Source organism: Planococcus citri, chromosome 5 (genome assembly GCF_950023065.1).
Source record: "Planococcus citri chromosome 5, ihPlaCitr1.1, whole genome shotgun sequence".
Lineage (NCBI taxonomy): Eukaryota > Metazoa > Arthropoda > Insecta > Hemiptera > Pseudococcidae > Planococcus > Planococcus citri.
In genome coordinates this window covers 34,940,237-34,960,067 of record NC_088681.1, presented here as the reverse complement: position 1 = coordinate 34,960,067, position 19,831 = coordinate 34,940,237, and the positions used below count along the sequence as shown (strand labels likewise).

The 19,831-nt window shown below is 32.7% G+C and overlaps 2 protein-coding genes across 7 annotated transcripts in view; one reads left to right on the top strand and one right to left on the bottom strand.

The window, feature by feature from the left end:
* Positions 1-17,892, bottom strand: part of LOC135847379 (uncharacterized) — a 45,445-nt gene extending 27,553 nt beyond the window's left edge. Inside the window, exon 1 of one of the 2 annotated variants that reach the window (XM_065366878.1) lies at positions 17,606-17,892. The gene's annotated coding sequence lies outside the window, so the exon portion shown is untranslated. Of the gene's footprint in view, positions 1-7,402; positions 7,566-17,605 lie in introns of those variants that run through there. The other variant, XM_065366879.1, reaches the window with a different exon arrangement.
* Positions 1-19,831, top strand: part of hiw (highwire) — a 304,196-nt gene that overhangs the window by 45,025 nt on the left and 239,340 nt on the right. The window lies entirely within an intron of this gene.

Here is a 19,831-nt window from a genome sequence, read left to right as displayed (position 1 = left end):
CTTCATGTAAATTAAGCAAAAGAAACTTCTCTAAATTAAAATAAGGCGGGGCGTTTTATACCGTAAATGTGGAGACGTAAGTATACCTATAAGTATTAAGTTTGGCCCAGTTGTTGGAAAAAATTCACCTTTTCCTGGCCAAAAATTCCACCAACACGTAACTGGTTTTCTCTTATGTACGAGAAGTTTTTCCGCGAAGGCGAAAGTGAGTCTGAAGGAAAAACACGACCGCTGTGCCTTTCATTTACCGTAAATACGAGTAGAAGATAATAATCTAGGTATTCCGTTCGTTGCTGCGAAACGTGCTCTTCTTGTTCTGCTTCCATCGCAAATTTGTTCCGCCTTCTCTGTGTGCAATGTTCGGTGGAAAACTAACTTGTTTTTTCCTCGCTCATTACTGTATTTTATACTCTTTCAAGGGCATATGGAAAGAAAATGGCGACTAGACTAGATGATAAAAATCATCTCCAGTAGCAAATTTGCCTCGTTGGGGGTTTTTTCATTTTGATTTAACTGATAAGACGTATTTTAAAAGAAGATACATTGAGTTGAAATTTGCTGACCAAAATGATTCTTCGTTTTGCTATAAAAATGGAATTGCGAGTAATTTCCACGTACTGGGGTCACCTCTTGATGTTTTGCTTCGGTAAGGTATCCGCTGCTGAGGCTCGACTTGTATTAATCTAATTTTTTATTAGTCGATTGTTGAGTAATAACGATAGCTAGTTTTACGTTTTTTTATTCGTTCTTCGTTGGTTGATTTGATACGGTGATCTGTTGCACGTTGTTGCGTATTGTTCGCCAACAATACGTACGTTTCGATAAGAATCGAGCCTTGTGAATTAGATGACGTCATAATGAAAGAATTACCTATTTAACGAGTGACAATCTTCGTGCATAATTAACATATTTGGTAGAGACTGAAAAACCACAGCTAAAGATGTTGAAAATTCAGAATTTTTTGACACTTTTTTAAAGCCACCTTGTATACATATTATTTTAGGGTGAAAAAAAATGTCTAAGGAGTTTGAATTCAGTATAGAAACATTTTATTTGAAGTTAAAAGTCGCTCAGAAAATTTTTTAGCTCCAGAGGTGCTCCTTGAGGGGAGATATGGGTTCTCAAAGAGGAGTCATTTTCGAAAAAAAACTTGATTTTTCTGCTCTAGGCAGTTCCAAAAGATAGTAGGTATGTATTTGAGATTCCAAGTCGACCTAGACCATTGCTTTAAAAATTCAAGGCCACTTTTAGGGTTCTACCAAGTGGTTGAAAATTTTCAAAATCGTTTATTTTTTAGTTAAATTCGTGTTTTGAAAAGTTTTTTCTCTCAAATATTTCGCGTTAATTATGCTAAAAAGGAAATCTTTTTCAACGCAGTGGTTTCAATTTTTCGATCATAATTCTCCATTTTGAAAAATCGAGAAAAATAGCAAGAAACTTTGTACATACCTACTCATCAATTTTTTTCGAATTTTTGAAATTGGTAATGACTAATGACTAAAAAATTGGCACCACTGCATTCCAAAACATTTCCCCAATTTCAGCATTTTGTAAATTTGAAAAAGGGTTAACATTTTTTCATTTCAAAAATCGTTTAAAAAAGATTCAAAAATTCCTACGCTTGAAATCAAGAGAAGAAGGGAAGAGGGACTTTATCACAACGAAAACACATACACTCGTAGTATTAGATCATTCGCATTTACAAAACGATAAACTTATTTAAAAATCCAGTACCACGGAGGAGGCGACTCGAAGAGAAAAATTATCAACTGCAGTCGAATTAACCCTGGGGGAACTTGTTGAAGCCTCTCGAACTTTTTTTCGCACTCGACTCTTATCGTCGGTAAGTCTCGTTGCTCTCGCTTTGATACGTAATTCACACCTTGGCGCATTATCTTGTCTAACTTCTTGTAAAGATTTCTTTTCAAATGCCGACTTTAAAAACTCCTCGGTTACTTGGCGAAAATTTACGTTTGTAAGTTTCGCTGTAGTCTTTTTTGCTTCTTCTTTTTGCTTTTTCAACGAGCTAAACGAGCGTAAAAGCATTTCGAATAAGGCAAATCTCGGACGCAAAAACGTCTCTTTCCGTAGCCAACAAACGATGAAACCTTTTTTTCCTCTTTTGTGTTGTACAAGCTCGCGAAAAAAATCATTTGTAAAAAAAAAAAAAAATAGAGAGAGAAAAGATTGCGAATACAAAGTTTAAATATCTTTTGTAAGCGTAATAATGAAGTTTAAAGTTTTTAAACTTTAATAAACACGATGACGAGAGTACGAGCGAAAAAAAAGAGAAGGATTTCCAAAAAAAGAGCAGAAAATCAAGCCTTAAAGTGTTGAAGAAGAAAAAACTGAATATTTTATTGATTAATGATTCGAGCAAAGTTGCTTCTAAAATGAATGATTAATCCTCAGAGGCACTTTAATTATTTTCGCTATTTAAACTTTCCCGCTTGTCTTTTAACAGCGACATCATTAAGTAGTAAAAATTTAAGAAAAAATCTCCGCAAGGTCTTTAACTTGTATACCCCTTTGCCTTCTCTTCTTCCCATCCTGCCCCTGCTAATATTTCAATTCCACAACGAGTGCTGTCCATGTCCTTTCGTCATATACGTCGATCTGCGAAACCCATAGCAGCGAGTTATGAGAAAAATACCACATAAAGAATTTATTACCGTGCTTTTAATTGATTTGTGACATATTTCGCTGATTTGTGACGATAACGACCATTTTACCATTAGAAAGAACGCTCGTGCTAAAAATCCATATTGGCAACTTGGCAGCGTCCATTTCAAGTACGAAAATAACCTCGTCATAATGACCCACCAATTAAGCTTTTCGCTGCCATAACACGCTGGGCTATTAATCTCGTATCGAGAATTTTTTCTACTCGAAAAATAAAATTACGTATACCCTCCTCATCTTACGTAAAAAAAAATCAAATTTTTCGTTCGAACCGTTTTGACTAAATAATGAACGAGTATTTTGAACAATTTTATTCGATTGAAAATACCAGTTTCGCTTGTTTTTTCTCTCTCTTTTGAAGTCGTCTGGCGGCAGGAAAAAGTAATAAAAAAAGGCTTTTAGAATTAATTCACGAGCAGCTGAACAAATTTTACGAAAGTCACTTTAAAATTTAAAATTTCATAGACTTCTATTTTCGCATTCATTAGTTTTGTTTAAGTTATACATGAAAAAAAAAGTAAAAAAAAAACATCTCTATGATTACACGTTTAAAGGGGTCGAACGAGCTGTAACGAAGTTTTTTTTCTCTCTCGCTCTTTCTTTATTTACTTATTTATTTTGCTGTAAGAACAAAGATAAACACATCTTTAAGCATTATTTTCGAGATAAAATCGTTACTCACGTGTTTACCTACTCGCGATGAATAAGAACACAACGAGGAAAAAAATTACTGCAGTTGGAAATTAATATTTTAGTACTTCCAACAACGAGTAAATACATCGAGGGCATTTATCCGACCAAAACACCGATAAATTTACCTACTTGATGTGAAATGAAAATTTTCAAGGTGGGTTCGTCGGAGTTGGTGATTTTTTTCCCTATTTCAAAGTGGTGGATAGTTTTCGCAATGTTGATTCATTTCATTTACAAATTTATTTTACTCGAGACTTAGTTTTTGAAATTTGAATGAAAATCAAAATGAATAATTTAAACCATTCAAGTTGTTATAAGAATAACTCGACTTGGGTAAGAAAATTTTGGAGAAAAAATGTCATCGAATTAAAACTTTAAACGAGTGAATTACATTATGAATTTTTAATGATTTCATTGATTTTTTTAACATGGAAATTGTCCGAAATTGGCCTGACCTTGATCCATGATCCGTGTTAACTACTGCCCCTTCAAATGCCCAGATAGGCATCTCGTTCATTTGATTCCGAGCTCTTCACATAGTTATAGAAAAATCTCAAGAATAAAGGAACACCATAGTACCCTTACTAGATGCCATAATTAAAAAAAAAAATTACTGCACTTTGACATATCTTGCTTTTTGAAGAATCTAAAACAACGTACGATGTACGTGATGTGGAATTCATTTACATCACAGACCCCTAGAACTGTTCTTATTTTAATCTCATGTACTAAAACCACTAAAAAATTATACCCGCCATTAATTTGAAAATTAGAAACCCCCTTTCGTCCTCCACCACCGCTCGATAATCCAGTAAAATACGTAATTACCGTCAAAGCCGAGAATTAAACGCGTAGGTACTGCGAGAAAAAAATTGGAAAAAACTAAAATCACGCGTTTAAAAATTTCGTCACGCAGCAACAATTTCCAAGTCATTTGTACGGTAAGAAAAATGTCCATTGGGGGCATAGGCGTTGCTAGTAAAAAAAAAAAAGGGAAGAAAAGAACGAATAAAACCATCGCTATAAAATTTTAAAACACCGCATTATAACTTTGATATGAACTGAAAACGACAAAGCACCACCATAAACATTTCACTGGGCGCTTTCTGGCACATACATCGCACACACATGCACAGTAATAAAATACTCTGCTCGTACCTATACCAAAGTTACAACACAAAGCGAACCAAAGCTTCGCAAAAAGGAGCTAAACTTGAGGATAAATTTCAAAAGTAATTCGTTGGTAATCGGAAAAGGTATGGTTATTTTTTTTTCTCGTACCCCTCTCTCGTGTGGCTGCATATAGCACACGTTCGTATTGGAAAACCACATACACAGAATAGCAAGGTACGAACTGTAGAAACTAGGAACCCTTTCGTATATGGAAATGTTTTGTCGTTTGCTGGTTGTGAAAAAAGCAGGGGCAATATACCCTTTTCTCAGACATTATAACACGTTGGCTGGTTGGTGGTTGGTTACTCGGTCGGACGGTCTGTCGGTAGTGTTGGCGGTGTGACCGATATTAATAATCTGAACCTTTTTATAGCTGGAAATTAGTATAGTTGAAAATTCAAAAACACCATGTTTCGGGTTATACTATGTAGGTACTTTGAATAGTTTCATTTGCATAAACCGCCGCCGTACGACGCAGTCGTCGTCGCGAACAAAGTGATTAAAACTTAGTCATGTTGAATGGCTGTGTATTGCGGTTCATAATAAAAACCTCGAGTATACACTTGGCGAATGAATAATAGGTACGCCATCAAAACTCCAAAATTGTAAAATGATTCGACTCGACTTGGACTGATATGCTTCTTTAACGATATATCATTTGCAGGGAAACTTCCTTATCGACCTCCTCTCTCACAACTGTCGTTACAGTTTTCAGATGGTTTTGTACAGAGTGTCTAGGGGATCTGAATGAAAATTTGAATAAGTATGAAAATTTGAATAAGTGTAACGAATGTGGAGGACCCAGTGATCACTGTCAAAAATTCAGTTGAGAATAAGTTGCCTTCCTCAAAAATTGAAAGGGCAAACGTTATTTATGGAAAGACGCAGGAAGGTGCATAAGGAGTGGGTAGTACTTCACAAAATGAGCGAAATTTCCCAAAATAACCTTTTGCTGGACTCACAAATTGAAGAAGGAAGCTGCAAGTAGATTTGAAGAAAAAGACATATGTGCCTACCAACACCAAAAATTCCCAGTATGTACATACTTATTTGCCAAAAAATTACCCAAAATTCACTCCAAAAATTACTAGTTATTTTCCTACCAAAGTAATTTTCCAAAAATTATACCTTACCAATTACTTACTAAAAATTATAAGTTTTTTAACATGAAGTGACCAGAAATTTTCCCCAAAAAATCACCAGTAATTTACCTAAAAATTACCACAAACATACCACAGAATTACCGGTAATTTACCAGAAAATTACCAGTAATTTACCAGGAAACGATCAGTAATTTATCAGAAAATTACCAGTAATTAACCAGGAAACTACCAGTAATTTACCAGAAAATTACCAGTAATTTACCAGAAAATTACCAGTAATTAACCAGAAAATTACCAGAAATTCAACAGAAAATTACCAGTAATTTACCAGAAAATTACCAGTAATTTACCAGAAATTACCAGTAGTTTACCAAAAAATTACCAGTAGTTTACCAGAAAATTACCAGAAATTACCAGTAATTTACCAGAAAATTACCAGTAGTTTACCAGAAAATTACCAGTAATTTACCAAAAAATTATTAGAAAATTACTAGTTTACCTGAAAATGACTGAATTTGCCAAAGAATTACGGGTAACTTATTCACTCAAAAATGACCAGTAATTTACCAGAAAATGACCTGTAATTTGTCAGAAAATTATTTGTAATTTACCTGAAAATGACCGAATTTTCCAAAGAATTACAGGTAACTAATTCACTTAAAAATGACCAGTGATTTACCAAAAATTACCTATAATTTATCTTAAAAAAATACCTACTACATAGTTATTTACCAAAAATTACCAGAAAATTACCTTAAATATAAATGTATTTACCTACCAAAAAATTTACCAGCAATTCAACAGAGTTAACAGCAATTTGCTAGAATTATAAAGCTCCTTTTGAAAAAACACATTTTTCTAAGTAGGTACTAGAAAATCTTGTTGTTTTTGTTTTGTTTCTCTTCTTTTTTTTTGTAGAATCCTTTTCTAGTTTGTCTTAAAAATATTTTTGAAATCATTGAGAAGAAAAAAAAATTTTTGATTGAAAAAATGATAGAAATTCGTTTTTAAAATATTTCGTCTTTTGTATAAATAGGTAAGTAGGTACCAGAAAGCTTAACTCGATCGGAATTCTTATAGATTTTGGCTATCTTATGAAATGACCTATTAATCTACTGTCTGGTAATATTGATAAAATCGATAAATTATTCAAACGTTTACAAATGCGTATTAGGTACATATATATTTACAAATTATTCCATTAGTCGCCCCCCCTCTTCGATAGCCTGTCATTCACACAAATATTTTGTAGAAAGAAAAAAAAGGAGTTTCTTTCTACAGAAACCACTTTTTGAACAGAAAATTAATAGGAAGGTAGGTTTTATAATATTCGAATTTATTTCTTTTTTTAACCGTGTAAAAACGTAAATCAAAAATCACCTACCTAACTCACTTGAAAGGATTTAAAATAAATTTAAAATAATTAAATTCGGCAAAGTAAATACATAAATAGACCACTTTCAAATCCTGATTGCCAAAATTTTTCAAAAAAGGAAATAACGCAGAAAGTGAAATATATTTCACCAGGTCACCAAAATGAAACCCTCTTAGACTCTTTGAAAATAATTTAATCAATTTTCGATAATGGAAAATTCCAATTATTTATTTTTCAAAGGCTTAAAAATCACTTTAGTATTTGAAAAAAAAATTGAAATTCGTTTTAATTAAAATATCGAGCTGATTTTTTTCACTCGCTCTCACCTTTTCAGGATTTTCAAAAATAATAATAATAAACGTAAATAAATACTCACTCGAAGGTAAACAAAAGATTGAAAAATATTCGCTTCGCCTCTATCGCGTTAAAAAAATTATTTACGAGACAGCAACGAATACACACTGAGAAATAAGTGATTCGAATATTCAGCTTGTAAGAGTAGGCACCTAGTTAAAAAAGTGTAAAGCTGTTAAATTCTGGTCTGTATTTAAAATACACTTACAGATGTGAAACGCGGAGAGAGGAAGATAAAGACGTACTTAATCAATGGGAGAAAGATTTTCATAACGCGCGAGGCGCGAACAATATAAACTGAATACATAATTCACAATTTCTTAAACTAGGAGTATAAAATGTAAAAAGGGTATTTTTACGACGTACACATAAAATACAAACAGATTAACTAACCGCATACCACGAATCTGAAAAACACCGTAATTACGTAGCCATAAGTGCGAGTAAATTTGAATAAGAATGAAACAGCGGGTGAAGATTTTGTATTTCGTACCTAAGTATACGAGTGTTTCCGAGAAATTCAACTTAACGGAGGATATTTTTGGTTAAAATGATGGTGAAATCGAACGAGCTTCTAGCTGGGCTATTGCGAAACAAGAATATTTTTCGAATTCATAAAATCATCGGTTGACAGTGAAAAGTACCTACATTACAGTTTAGGGAAATATTTTGTTATGCTTTTGAACCATACGTGTATGTGTATGTACATAAAGAGCAAACGTATCTCTAACTCGAAAAAATACCCAAAAAAGAAAGATACCTATCGAACCTGTGCTTTCGTATGTAGGAATATCTGTGTCAGAATATACTAAATTGTATAAGGAAACCAACGGTGTTCAATAATTTTATTCTTGCTTCGATGATTTTTACCAACAATGCGTGAAATTATTCAATTTATTTCTTCGTTGGAAATTTTACGTATTACGTTTTTCGCATAGACTTGTATAAGGTAAGGTACACTATACCTAAAGGTATCTTTTGCCTGGATACTTTTTACTCAAATGAAATGAATACCCATCCATCTTTTTCATATACTCGTATGTAGGTAACTTATTGTTAGTCTATACGCTCGTCATCCTAACAAAATATGGCCATTTTTTCTCAGTTCCAATAATTGCTCATCGATGAACCCTCTGGAGTTAAAATTTCAAACGAAATGTTTACTTACTCGATGATTAAGCAATTTACTAAAACCAAGATATAGATAAGATGAAATTTTATCTCACCGGAAATTAACCATACATACCTTACGTGTAATACAAATAAAACCTCGTTTAAAGCTTCGCTCTCGTCTAATTGAATAATTTGCAATATGTGTACCATGCTGTATATTTTATAGGTACGTTTATTTTATCAGCTGACTAGCAAAAAAAAAAAAAAAAACAAAAATGGTAACGTGTACAATATTTATCTTTATGACGATATTACGTGTTTATTTTAAGCTACGTCTTTCAATGAGTATATTTGAAACCAACATTTCACAGACTGATATCGTAACCTATAAATTTTTTATGTCAGGGGATTAAATTTTCTATTCGAGTTCGAAGCTGCTTACACGTGTACCTACATTATTAGTTCTTTTCGGAAATGAAATATTCATTATCTAGTTTTCCCACACTGGTTTGTATAGAACTAGTGGTGAAAGGAGGAGAGGGGAGAGGATTGTGGAAAATTTCAACAAAGATGTGTTCCCACACCAAAAACCTATTGATGTGATTTTTTTTTTGGTACCTATTCTTATTTTAAAAAGGCACAGAAAACATAATTTTTTCGAATACCTGCTCGCAATTTTTTGAAAATTGGATGACAAAGTCGTTCAAGGGCTGAAAAGAATTATTTATGTAAAACAAAAATTCAGTCAAATTTTTACTCAACCTTTTCTGTTTAAAAATCTCCTCTAATCTAATGCAATTGTTTCCTAGCTTTAGAAAAATCACTTTCTATTTCTGAAAATTTCTCAACTGAAGACTTATGTTTTTCTGTACTCCTAAACTTTTTCACTAAAAAAAAATCAAAATCTTCTCGATTTTCAAACCAAAGTTTTGTCCAGTTTTTTATATCTAATAGAAAATTATACAACTACTATAATTGGAAATTCATGTTGCCTGCGAATCTCAATTTTTCATCGTGTTTTCTAATCCAAACTGAAAGTTTATTCAATTTTTCCATCTAAAAATGAAATTTTACTCAATTTTATCGATTGAAAATGAAATTTTTTTCAATTGTTCGCTATAAAACGAGTACGTATGCAATATTTTTCAACCTATTTCAAAACCCTAATTTTTTGAATTCGAATTGGAAACTCGTTTTTTCTGTGAGCCTTGTTTTTACTCTAAAAACTCTATTTTTAAAATTTTTCTTGCACAAATTCAATTTTTTCAAATCTATGTGAGTTTTTACTGAATTTTTCTCCTCAAACTGATTAATGTGCAATTTTTTTGAATTTCTTAAAAATAAAGTAATCACCATATTCAGACCTTTCTCGACCAAAACTTCACCTTTCTCTAATGCCTCGATTTTTTTTAAAATTCATTTTTCCGAATCAAGTTGAAAATTTATTTAGTTTTTTTTACTTAATAACCTCAATTTTTCCTCTAAAAATTCATAATTAAATTAATTTTTTCAGCTACTCCAAAAAAAAATTGAAATTTGATCAAATTTTCGTAAAAAAATGACTAGAAGTTTTGAAAATTTTTGAATTGAAAACTCATTTTTCTTATGAACTTCAATTTCCACTCCAATAAAATACGATGTTTTCAATTTTCTTACTCAAAAGAAAGTGATCACAATTTTTAGAAATTTTCTGGCCAGAACCTCGTTTATTTTCTCGTGTCTCTCAATATTTTCTTGGTAATCCATTTTTGGCTTATTTTTCTAAACTCAAATCAAAATTTCTCTTAATTTTTCGGTTAAAATGAACATTTTTCTGGCGTTCTTTCCATTTTCTGCAGTTCTCTCTCACTTCTCCAATTTCCGGAGAAAATAATCATTCTAGAAAATTGTTCGACAACAAATCTATCAGGTTGGTATTTCTGCAAACCTTGAACTTCGTACGTATTACAATGAATTTAATTTTTTACCTTTTTTCCCCTACTCGACTGGAATTTTATTAATTTTTCCAGCTCAGAATAGAACCATTTATCTCATTTTTCAATTCTAAATCAAATTTTCTTAGATTTTCTAAACTCCACGTGCAATTTTTTTCGAATTTTTCGGAAGCAAGTCATCGTAATTTTTGGAAATGATAATTTTTTGTTTCACTGAACATCCGTTCAAAATTTCCCACTCGAAATATTAAAAATTTTTCCAACTTTGTGACTCAACGATGATAATGTACGTAATTTTAATAAGTAATACGATCCTTCTAAAGCTTGTGCAAAACTCACCGCTTCACGCAGTTAATGTTTCTCAAACGCCTTACAAAATACCTTCTTCCCCTTCTTCCCACTCCTTGGAAATTCTTGCAATTGATGAAAAAAATATTCGAAATATACAAAAAGGTAGGAGGAGGTTGGCGAGGTGCTAAGTTGATGTAATATTAAAATTCATACCGTTTCATTTTGATTTTATTATTTGGTAGAAATTATTTTAAATTTAATTTAACGCCAGCAACGTCGAGTCGTCGGTGCTGTAAATTAATTTTCTTTCCATTGAAAATGATAAATTTGATTTTTCTTCTCGTTTTTGTCGCGAATCGCGTTGTAAAAAAAACGCTGATGGAATAATTTAAAAAGGCGAATGCTCTTCGGACATTTACCACGTTGATGTTTAAAGCTTTGGTATGGAGCTTTTTCTTGTTTTTTTTTTTTTATGTTTTTTTTTCCATATTATTTCCTTCTTGAAGATTTCTATTCAAATTCGTTATGTTGTAAAATTCGTCGTCGTCTGAGACGAACACTCGTATACTTATATACGCGAAGGCGAACAAACAATTCGTCAGATTTCAACACAGAATAACTGGCGGGCACGTCACACAGTGTGCTATACGTATAATCATGCATCTACGGCTAGGTTTTACCCCTAGCTTCAGGCTCCGGGGCCTTATAGGAGAATAACAGTTGGAAACGAAACCAAGAAAACTAATTCGGTAAAAATGCGCTGTCGTTTACAAGCTCGCTATAGCATTTAAGTAAAACTACGACAAGCGTTAAATTACTATTCAGTTTATGGTGGCACGCGGAAAACTATACACTCGCGCACGCCTCGCGCGCCAAACAGCGGATAGGATATGCAGATTTGAAAATTCTTTAAACGACCCTTTCAACTGCTGGCTGGCGAAATTACTCCCGAAGAACACAGACGAGTAAGGACGTAGAATAGAGAGATAATTTAACCTTCGTCGAGTGCTCAATCGAGGGTTATAGGAAGGAGAAAGGAAAAAAAAAAAAACCTCTACGACTTAATTTACTTACGCAGGCTGTGGCTTAAAAACGTGCGAATTGTATATTCGGGTAAATTTCCTTCGACCGGCACCGTGTAATCGAAAAACTATTAATTTATGATTTTATGGGCGAAAATTTATTCGCATTTGGCGGATTGAGCTTTTTATTGCCTAATCAAATTTACCAAATCCGGTTTATATTGCTTTTTCGCCAGCTTCCTCCCACCTCTCAACACCCCCTCTTGCATCCAGCGATACGATACGATTGCGAACCGAACCCCCAATGTTGGGCAAACTTTAATCTGTTATGAAACGTAAATATCGTAGCGTTTCTTGGCGCGGCCATTGTGGCTAATCTTTTTCGACATTAATGGCCTTTATTTTCCTCAATACCTTAGAAATATTGCACGTTCGCGACGACGACTGGCAGTTTTTAAAACTCGCTCGGTGCGAATTCAATTGGCCCCTATTGCACGTTTTAGATTTTCTATATCGTATTCGTCGTATATACTCGTAGTATGTACCTACTGTAGTTGTTGTAGTCGTAGTTTTTCCATTTCTTTTATTTTCTCGTTTTTAAGACGGCGCGTGTGTGTCGGACGATTACCCCCAGCAGCCGATGTTCTATGCACAATACAGGGTGTTTCATAAGTCAAGGGTCCCCTTCAATACTGCCGATAGGCATCTCATCTCAAATACAATGGTGTGAGTTTTCGTCCCACCCTCGAAATTTCAAACAAACGTAGATATGTTTTTCTAAAACGAAAAAAAAGTATATTTAATGTAATGTGCTTTTTTATCATTTTTAATTCTCAGAGAGAACGCTCATTCTTTTTGTTTGGTTTTGTCTTTTTTCCATGAGGGGAGGGGGGGTGAAGAATTTTTGAAGATTTTGATAGATATTTAGATATAAAATTATTACCAAAATTGTAGAGAAAGAAGGTTTTGATGGTGTAAAAATTGACAAAATACAGAAGAAATGAAACAATAGAAGAGGCACTAAAAAATATTAAAAATTCTGGAAAATTCCTGCATTAAAAATTCATTCGCCTCCCTAATTCTTTGTTACATACGAAAAATGAAAAATGCGATAAAAATAGCAACATTGATTTGATGTGGATATCTGAAATATACATATTTCTCAATTTTTAAGAATAGATAGAGGGATAGATCCCCATGAAATACTGTGCTCAAGGTCCTGCAGAAATTGTGAAAAATCTAAATCTCCTGCGAAAAAAGTCATGCATTCGAAAAAATGACGCTAAAAATATAAAAATCTAAAAAAATCTCTTCATTAAGAAGTTGTTGAAAATTGAGTTCTAATCAAATCGTTTCCAGCAAAAAAGTAGATTTTATTTTACGATACAAATGGCAACACTGATTTGGTGGTTATCTGTAGTTATCTGAAAAGTATATTTTTTTTCGAACATTGAGACTACATTTTCGAGATAGGGTGTGGAGAATGTAAATTGGAGAGGGGGGAGAGGAAGGAAATCTGAGACTGGGCTTAAAGCTCCTGCACAAGTGGGGCTAAAAATAGAAGAAATGCTGAAAAATTCATGCATTTTTTAAATCGAAAATTCGCACAAAAAATTGAGAAACCGTTTCAATGGTTAAGATTCTATTCTTAAAGTAGGGAGGGATCCAAGAAACACTGCTTTTGCTTCAAAAGTTGTGGAAATTTTGAAAAGGTTTTAAAAACGTAAAATTTTCTACCCACATCAAAAAATTGAGAAAAAATTGTCATAATTTTCAGTTGGAACATCAGGTGAAAAATAACGTTTCAAGTTTTCCACCAAATCGTAAAATTCATGAAATTTGTGGGGTAGGTAGGTACCTACCTATTTCTTCAAATTTTGAGATTTTTGTCGAATTTTAGGATTTTTAAAAATAACATAACTTGAGAGCGCCACTTTGAGCAAATCCCAAATTTTAGGCATTTTTTCCCAACATTTTGAAGTTGAAAAGTGAAAAAAATCCGAATTATTTTTATCGAATTTTCAACTACTTTTTTGCGAGAGTTGAAATTTTTCTTACTGCTGAATAATTTGATTCTGGAACATTACTTATACTGAACTGAAGATGATGCAGGATTCATGAAACACCCTATACCTACAGACAGAATACGCTATTGCTCGAGTAAATATCATCTCGCTGGACGCCACATCGTCCAATAATGTGTATAAACAAAACTCTCGACAATTTAGAAACCTCTTCGATCTCCTTATAGCATCCAACATCACCATCATTATTATCATCATCATCATCATCATCATCATCAACTCGAACAAACTTTTATTTATATACACGAATTCTTCGCTGACTATTGTAGAAAAGTTTATTATAGGAAAAAATTAAGAAATTAATTTTAGCCGCAAAACTCTACCAAATGTTGACACATTTTGACGTAAAAATAAGCCTAAATCCAAACTCCCTTCGTAGCTAGCCGGCAACTTTTCTCGAAAAGTTCAACTTTTATTTCCGCTCTACCGATATCATCTAGAAAAATTGCTAACAAAATGTCATATTTAATTTGCGCTCGAATGATATACGATATGGGTATTTTCGTCTTTTGTTCTTCCGTATACTAGATACTTTCATCGTCCTGTGTAATAAATGAAATACCAAACTTGTATTAACCGTCACGAGTGAGTTTTAATGTAAAGTCCACTTTTTAAAAAGTCCCCCAGCAACAAGTTTTTCTTTCCCTCTACGCTAATTGATTACATACTCGTATATATTGCCCGTGAAATGAGTATCCGCGTGTGCGATGATTAAACGAATCACCGGCATCGTTTAAAATCTCTCCTCATACTACACTAACTTGTCGTCGTATGACTCGTGAAATTGAAAAATAACCTCAAATTCATTTTCAGCGCGTTCGAAAACCTTTAATTCGATATACATGACGTATTTTTATCGCTTGTCGTGTTCAAATTCTCTCGTTCCGCGTATCAACCTCTCCCTCCCCTCCACTTCACCACTCATTTATGGGGTAATTTTTCTTACTTTATCGTTCCCGCAACACTGGGCAAGATTTTTCAACTCGATAACTTGAAATCATCTGTATGATAGATTCGTTTATTTTTTTATTCTTTATTGAAAAAATCGAATTTGTAAAATTTTGCCAGAAAGGAGGTTTCAAAAAAGAAGGAAAAATCACGAGTATTGATTTAATCATCTTTTGAGGCGGTTTGAAATTTAATTTAATTTTTTTGTCATTTTTATGGTCTTGTCTTTTCCCTCCTCTCCCCAGGCTGAAATTCAAAAATAGGTAGGTTTCTATTTATCAAAAAACCAAGCTTCATTCTTCAAATTCTTCGCAATAATTTCTAGATCATATTGGTAGGATATGTTTTCCCCTCCCTTCCACATCACTCCTCTCCCTTCCCAATCCCTTCCCATCTCGAAAAATTATTCAATTTTGAATTTTGACCAAAAAGATTTGTGAATGGAGGGCTCAATCCCCCCCCCCTCAATCTTTTTTCTCAAAACGCATAAAGTATTCCAGCACAACATTTCAGTTGATTAAGCTTTTAGTTATTTCTACAACATTGTATTTTTTTTTCAAATTTGAGAGGTCATGAAATCCACAGAAAAAGTTTCAGTTGTTCCACTAAAGAGTTTAAGTTTTAGCAAATTTCTCAAAATTGAAATTTTCAACGGTGATTTTGCAAAAAAAAAAAAAAAGAAACGAAAGAAAAAATCAAGAAACAAAAAAAACAGAAAATGAACCAACATTTTGTATATAAGTTTTTTCAAGTCGTTTTAATTTCTTTCAGAATTTTAGGATCTTTTTTCAAACTGGTATTTTTGGAATTTCACTCAAAATTTTCACATTTTTCTTCCTAAAAAAAAATTGCTCTTTGAAAATTGATAAACCCCTTCCCCTATCAAATTTTTCAAATGACGTTTAAAATATTTTATAATATTGTATTGAATCAAGAAACTGATAATCACATCAAATTTCAGTCTTTCACGTGATTAAAAAAAATTATGATTCCGAAACTTGATAGGTACCTACAACAATAAGATAGTTCCTCTCTTCTTCTCAATATTTTCTCTCTCCTTTCCTTGTTTTCCTTTCCGAACGAGTAAATATTAACTTATGAAAGTTTCGATTACTAGAATCAAAGTTGATTGAAGTTCTCCCCCCCCCACCTCTCCACTATTGCTGTAAAATTATTTAGGATATAATTCGTTGTTAAAATTCAACGCAACACTTTCTCGTTATGTTACGTACCTAACTATATAAAATTAAAAGAGTATGCGTTATGCAAATGAGCTGGCTTCTAAATGGCCTAGGTAATGTTGAAAGAGCTCTTCATCAGTTCGAGATTCGTTTCATTAAATTTACCTGTTCGCCTCCCTGTGTTTCGTTTTAATTAATGTTAAATTGATTACTCGCGAATTAATTTTATTGTACGAGATGTAACAGAAACTCGACGAGTAAAATCCAAAACAGTGGAAAAACTTTTTAAATTATGTTGACGATTGAATTATTTCACTATTTTGTATTATTTTTTTTTGAGGAAAAAAAAATAAAAACGAAAACGAGCGAGTCCATTATTGATAAACTTACGTATCGTGGAAAATCATTAGATTTTCTTTCGTTATTCATCATTTCCTGGGTATTTCTATACTTTTTTTTATTTTTATAAAACGAACATCGCACATAAATTTCGACTTTCAGTGCCTTTGAAATTTTTTAGTTTTCGAGATTTTTTTATTTGGTACGTTTGCTCGTTTTAATTTAATCGTATTTCGCTTAATTTAACGTTTCGTTTTATGTTTTTCTTCGGATTTGCCGAAATGGCTTTTCTTTGGCTAAGTTTTTTTTTATCCAAGTAAACGAGAATAAAGGTACGTAATTTTTTCTCTTTCACATTTGGCAATTTGGAAAAAATAAAAAAGGGGCAAAAATGCATTAAGCTCTTTTGTATTAAGGTACGACGCGGTGTACTTTAATTTAAAATAATTTATTCATTCGCGTATTTTTTTCTGGCTAGAAAAATTACCCACTGAAAAGCTTCTCTCACCGGTGCTTCGTTGAAAAAGCTACAATAAATTCCATCGAATTAGTAAAAATGTATCCGGCGATTTATCACTGTTTAGTGAGAATTTTGCCATTTTAGCCCGGCCACCATATCGATTAAACAATTTTCACGAGATGAAAGAAAATTTCTCTAAAACATTATCAGGTGTTTGGTCTGCCGCTGAGATAAGGTAAATTCTTTTCTCGCCTTATAATGGATTTTTTTCACTTTGTTGAAAGCTGATAGTGTACTTAAGTATTACGCCCACTTTCCTAAGTCGACGTCTCAGTTAAAATGTCCAATTAGATAAGAAAAGCTGTCTCAGTTATTTTACGCTAGTGGGCCATTGTCAAGGTTTTTTAATAGATTGTTATGGGCTTTTTTAATTGCCTGCTCCGGTTTCAGTGTTCGAGACTGTAAAACAGCCTTATTACTGGTAATGTAGAAGACCCTTTTTTTTTCAACTTTCGGATTAGTTGTTTTTTTTCTCACTCTCCCAAAATGTTTTATTAGTTTGATTTTCTTGTCAGTTTTAGTTTTTCTTTTTGAAAAATTGTTTGCTTCGTAAGCTCGAGTTGTATATTTTTAGAGATTAGTCATAATTTTTCAATTGAATTTTTATGACTCTCGACTCGTGGAAAAATTCGCGAAGTAATTGAGAAACGCATCGTTAACATAATAACCAATCGAATTAACATAAACATGAGGAAAATTACTAGTACAAATAAAATGTACTCGTTATAATTATGGCAAACGAATCGTCACATGATACGAATAACGGATTCTTTTTCTTTCAATTTTTACTTACCAAATCAAAATTAAAACGTAATTTTTAATACAACTGGTTTCCTAAGAAAATCTTGCTCAACACATGTATAACTTATTTAAAACGAAAAAATTTGATTTATTTGAGAAAAAAATTGGTAAAAAAAAATTAATACAGGCTCGCGAATATATCAACGATGGTCACACCTTAATATTTTTTATTTATTTAAATAATTAATCGAAAAATTCGTTTACGACATCGTCACTTTAACAACACTAGGAAATGAACAGTACTCGATGGTTGAAACTCGAAGACTTACCGTGCTTTATCTATTTTCCTCGCTTTCGGTCTTCGGTACCGGCATTCGGTCCAGTGTTACCAGAGTGTTCGAACGTGAAACTCGCTTCTTACCGGTAAATCACTGTATCAGCTTTGTTCGTCGAAAGGGTGGAGGACGTTCGCGGGGTTTTTATTTGATTTTAATTTCGGTAATAAAATTATTTAATTATTTTCAATGGTGGGTCCGAATAGAGGGTTTTTAAATGATTTTATAAGACGATGGTCATTGTAAATGGAGATAGAGTTAATTAAGAAATGGTATCGGTGTATTTTTTTGTAAGCTCGTTGAGATCGATCGACGTGAAGGTAAACAATTTTTCATTTTATTGTGTTTTTTTTTTGTTTATGAAATCTGATTGGTTGAATTTATCTTATTTGAAGTACGTGTTTTTTAATTTGCTTGTAAGAATTCTAATTAGATTATAATTTATGCTGCATAAATTGTATTTAGTTGCAATTTTTAGGGAGGGGGTGCTTCATCTACCTACTTAACAACTCAACGTGATTCTGCGCGGGTACCTATAGTTCCTTTTATAAATTGGGTAGGCAATTTATATAACTGCTTATTTCACACAAGTTGTGAATTGATATTGTTGATTTTTTAATGCAGTTTTATTAGTTTATTGTTAATTTTATTTATTCATATTTTCCCAGCAAAGTCAAACAAACAGTACGAAAATAATAATTATTAAAAAAAAATTGGTTGAAATTGAAATAAAGTTCTATAATTTTTTTAGGCGAGCGTACCTTGATCTCTTCATTGTCAAGATTAGGCAAACATTCACACACGAGCTATAGAGGATTGGTTACCATGCAGATGAAAATATAAAGTCGAATACTTTGAAGGGGGGGGGATTGCAGTCTGTGTTAAGATGGCTCATTTTGAACCCAATGTAGGAAGAAGAGGAGGGAGGTGGGGGCCACCAAAATAATACTAATGTCGATTTTGACACCAAAACGTAAATACATATTTTGAGAAGAGAGGGTGTGCTCCAAATTTTTTTTAAAGTTGAAATTTGCTTAAAACAAATTTTTTTGTAATATGTACAATTTATAGGGATGCTTCAATTATGTTGAGTGCATGAGGATTGATACTGTATAAGGATGGATTTGGAGGGAAGAGGCATTTGTGGTTCAATGCCCTCAAAATGTCTAAAATTGGAATTTCACTCATTCTGGCACGTTTTGTCATCGCATAAACTTCTACGATCACCCTATAAAATCAGAAAATATATGAAAAACAAATCTCGAGAGAGTATTTTGATCTACAGGAATTCATTTGAGGATTTAATAGTCTCAAAATGTTCAAAAACTATGAAGTTTGTCTAACGAAAGAATTTTTTGTGACTAAAAAAGTCGAAATAAATAATTTTGAGACAGTTAGGGCATAACAGGCCTGCGATAAGTTCGAGGGAGGAGGCTGAAAATAAAGATGTGTATTAAATATTTTCAAAATTACGAAATAGATTTTTTTGGATTGTATACTTAAGTTAGTTACATAGAATTGATATTTTGATTTTATTCGGAGCATGAGGCGTTTGTAGTAGGTAGTTTTTATCAACAGAGAGGGAGGGCAAATGTACAAAAAAAAAGTGAAATCAGCATTTCAATTTTTTTTGGACATTTTGCCTCCGCAATGACTCCGTTATTTTTTGACTCCCAAGTCAGAAAATAGTGGCGTAGCCAAGGGGGAAAATTTGAAAATTGAAAAAAAAACGTACAAAATAGGTGTTTTTTTGTTTTTTGAACCAGTTTTTCGAAAAATTTTCCCCCTCACTTCGCATTGAATAGTAGTTTCCTCGAATTTTGATTTTTCATACCTAAAAATCTGATTTTCTCCCTGCTTGGCAAAATTCTGGCCACACCAGAGGTAGAAAGAAAATTCCAGAGAATAATTTAAGTGTAATAGGGGAGGGGAAGGGGTGAGAC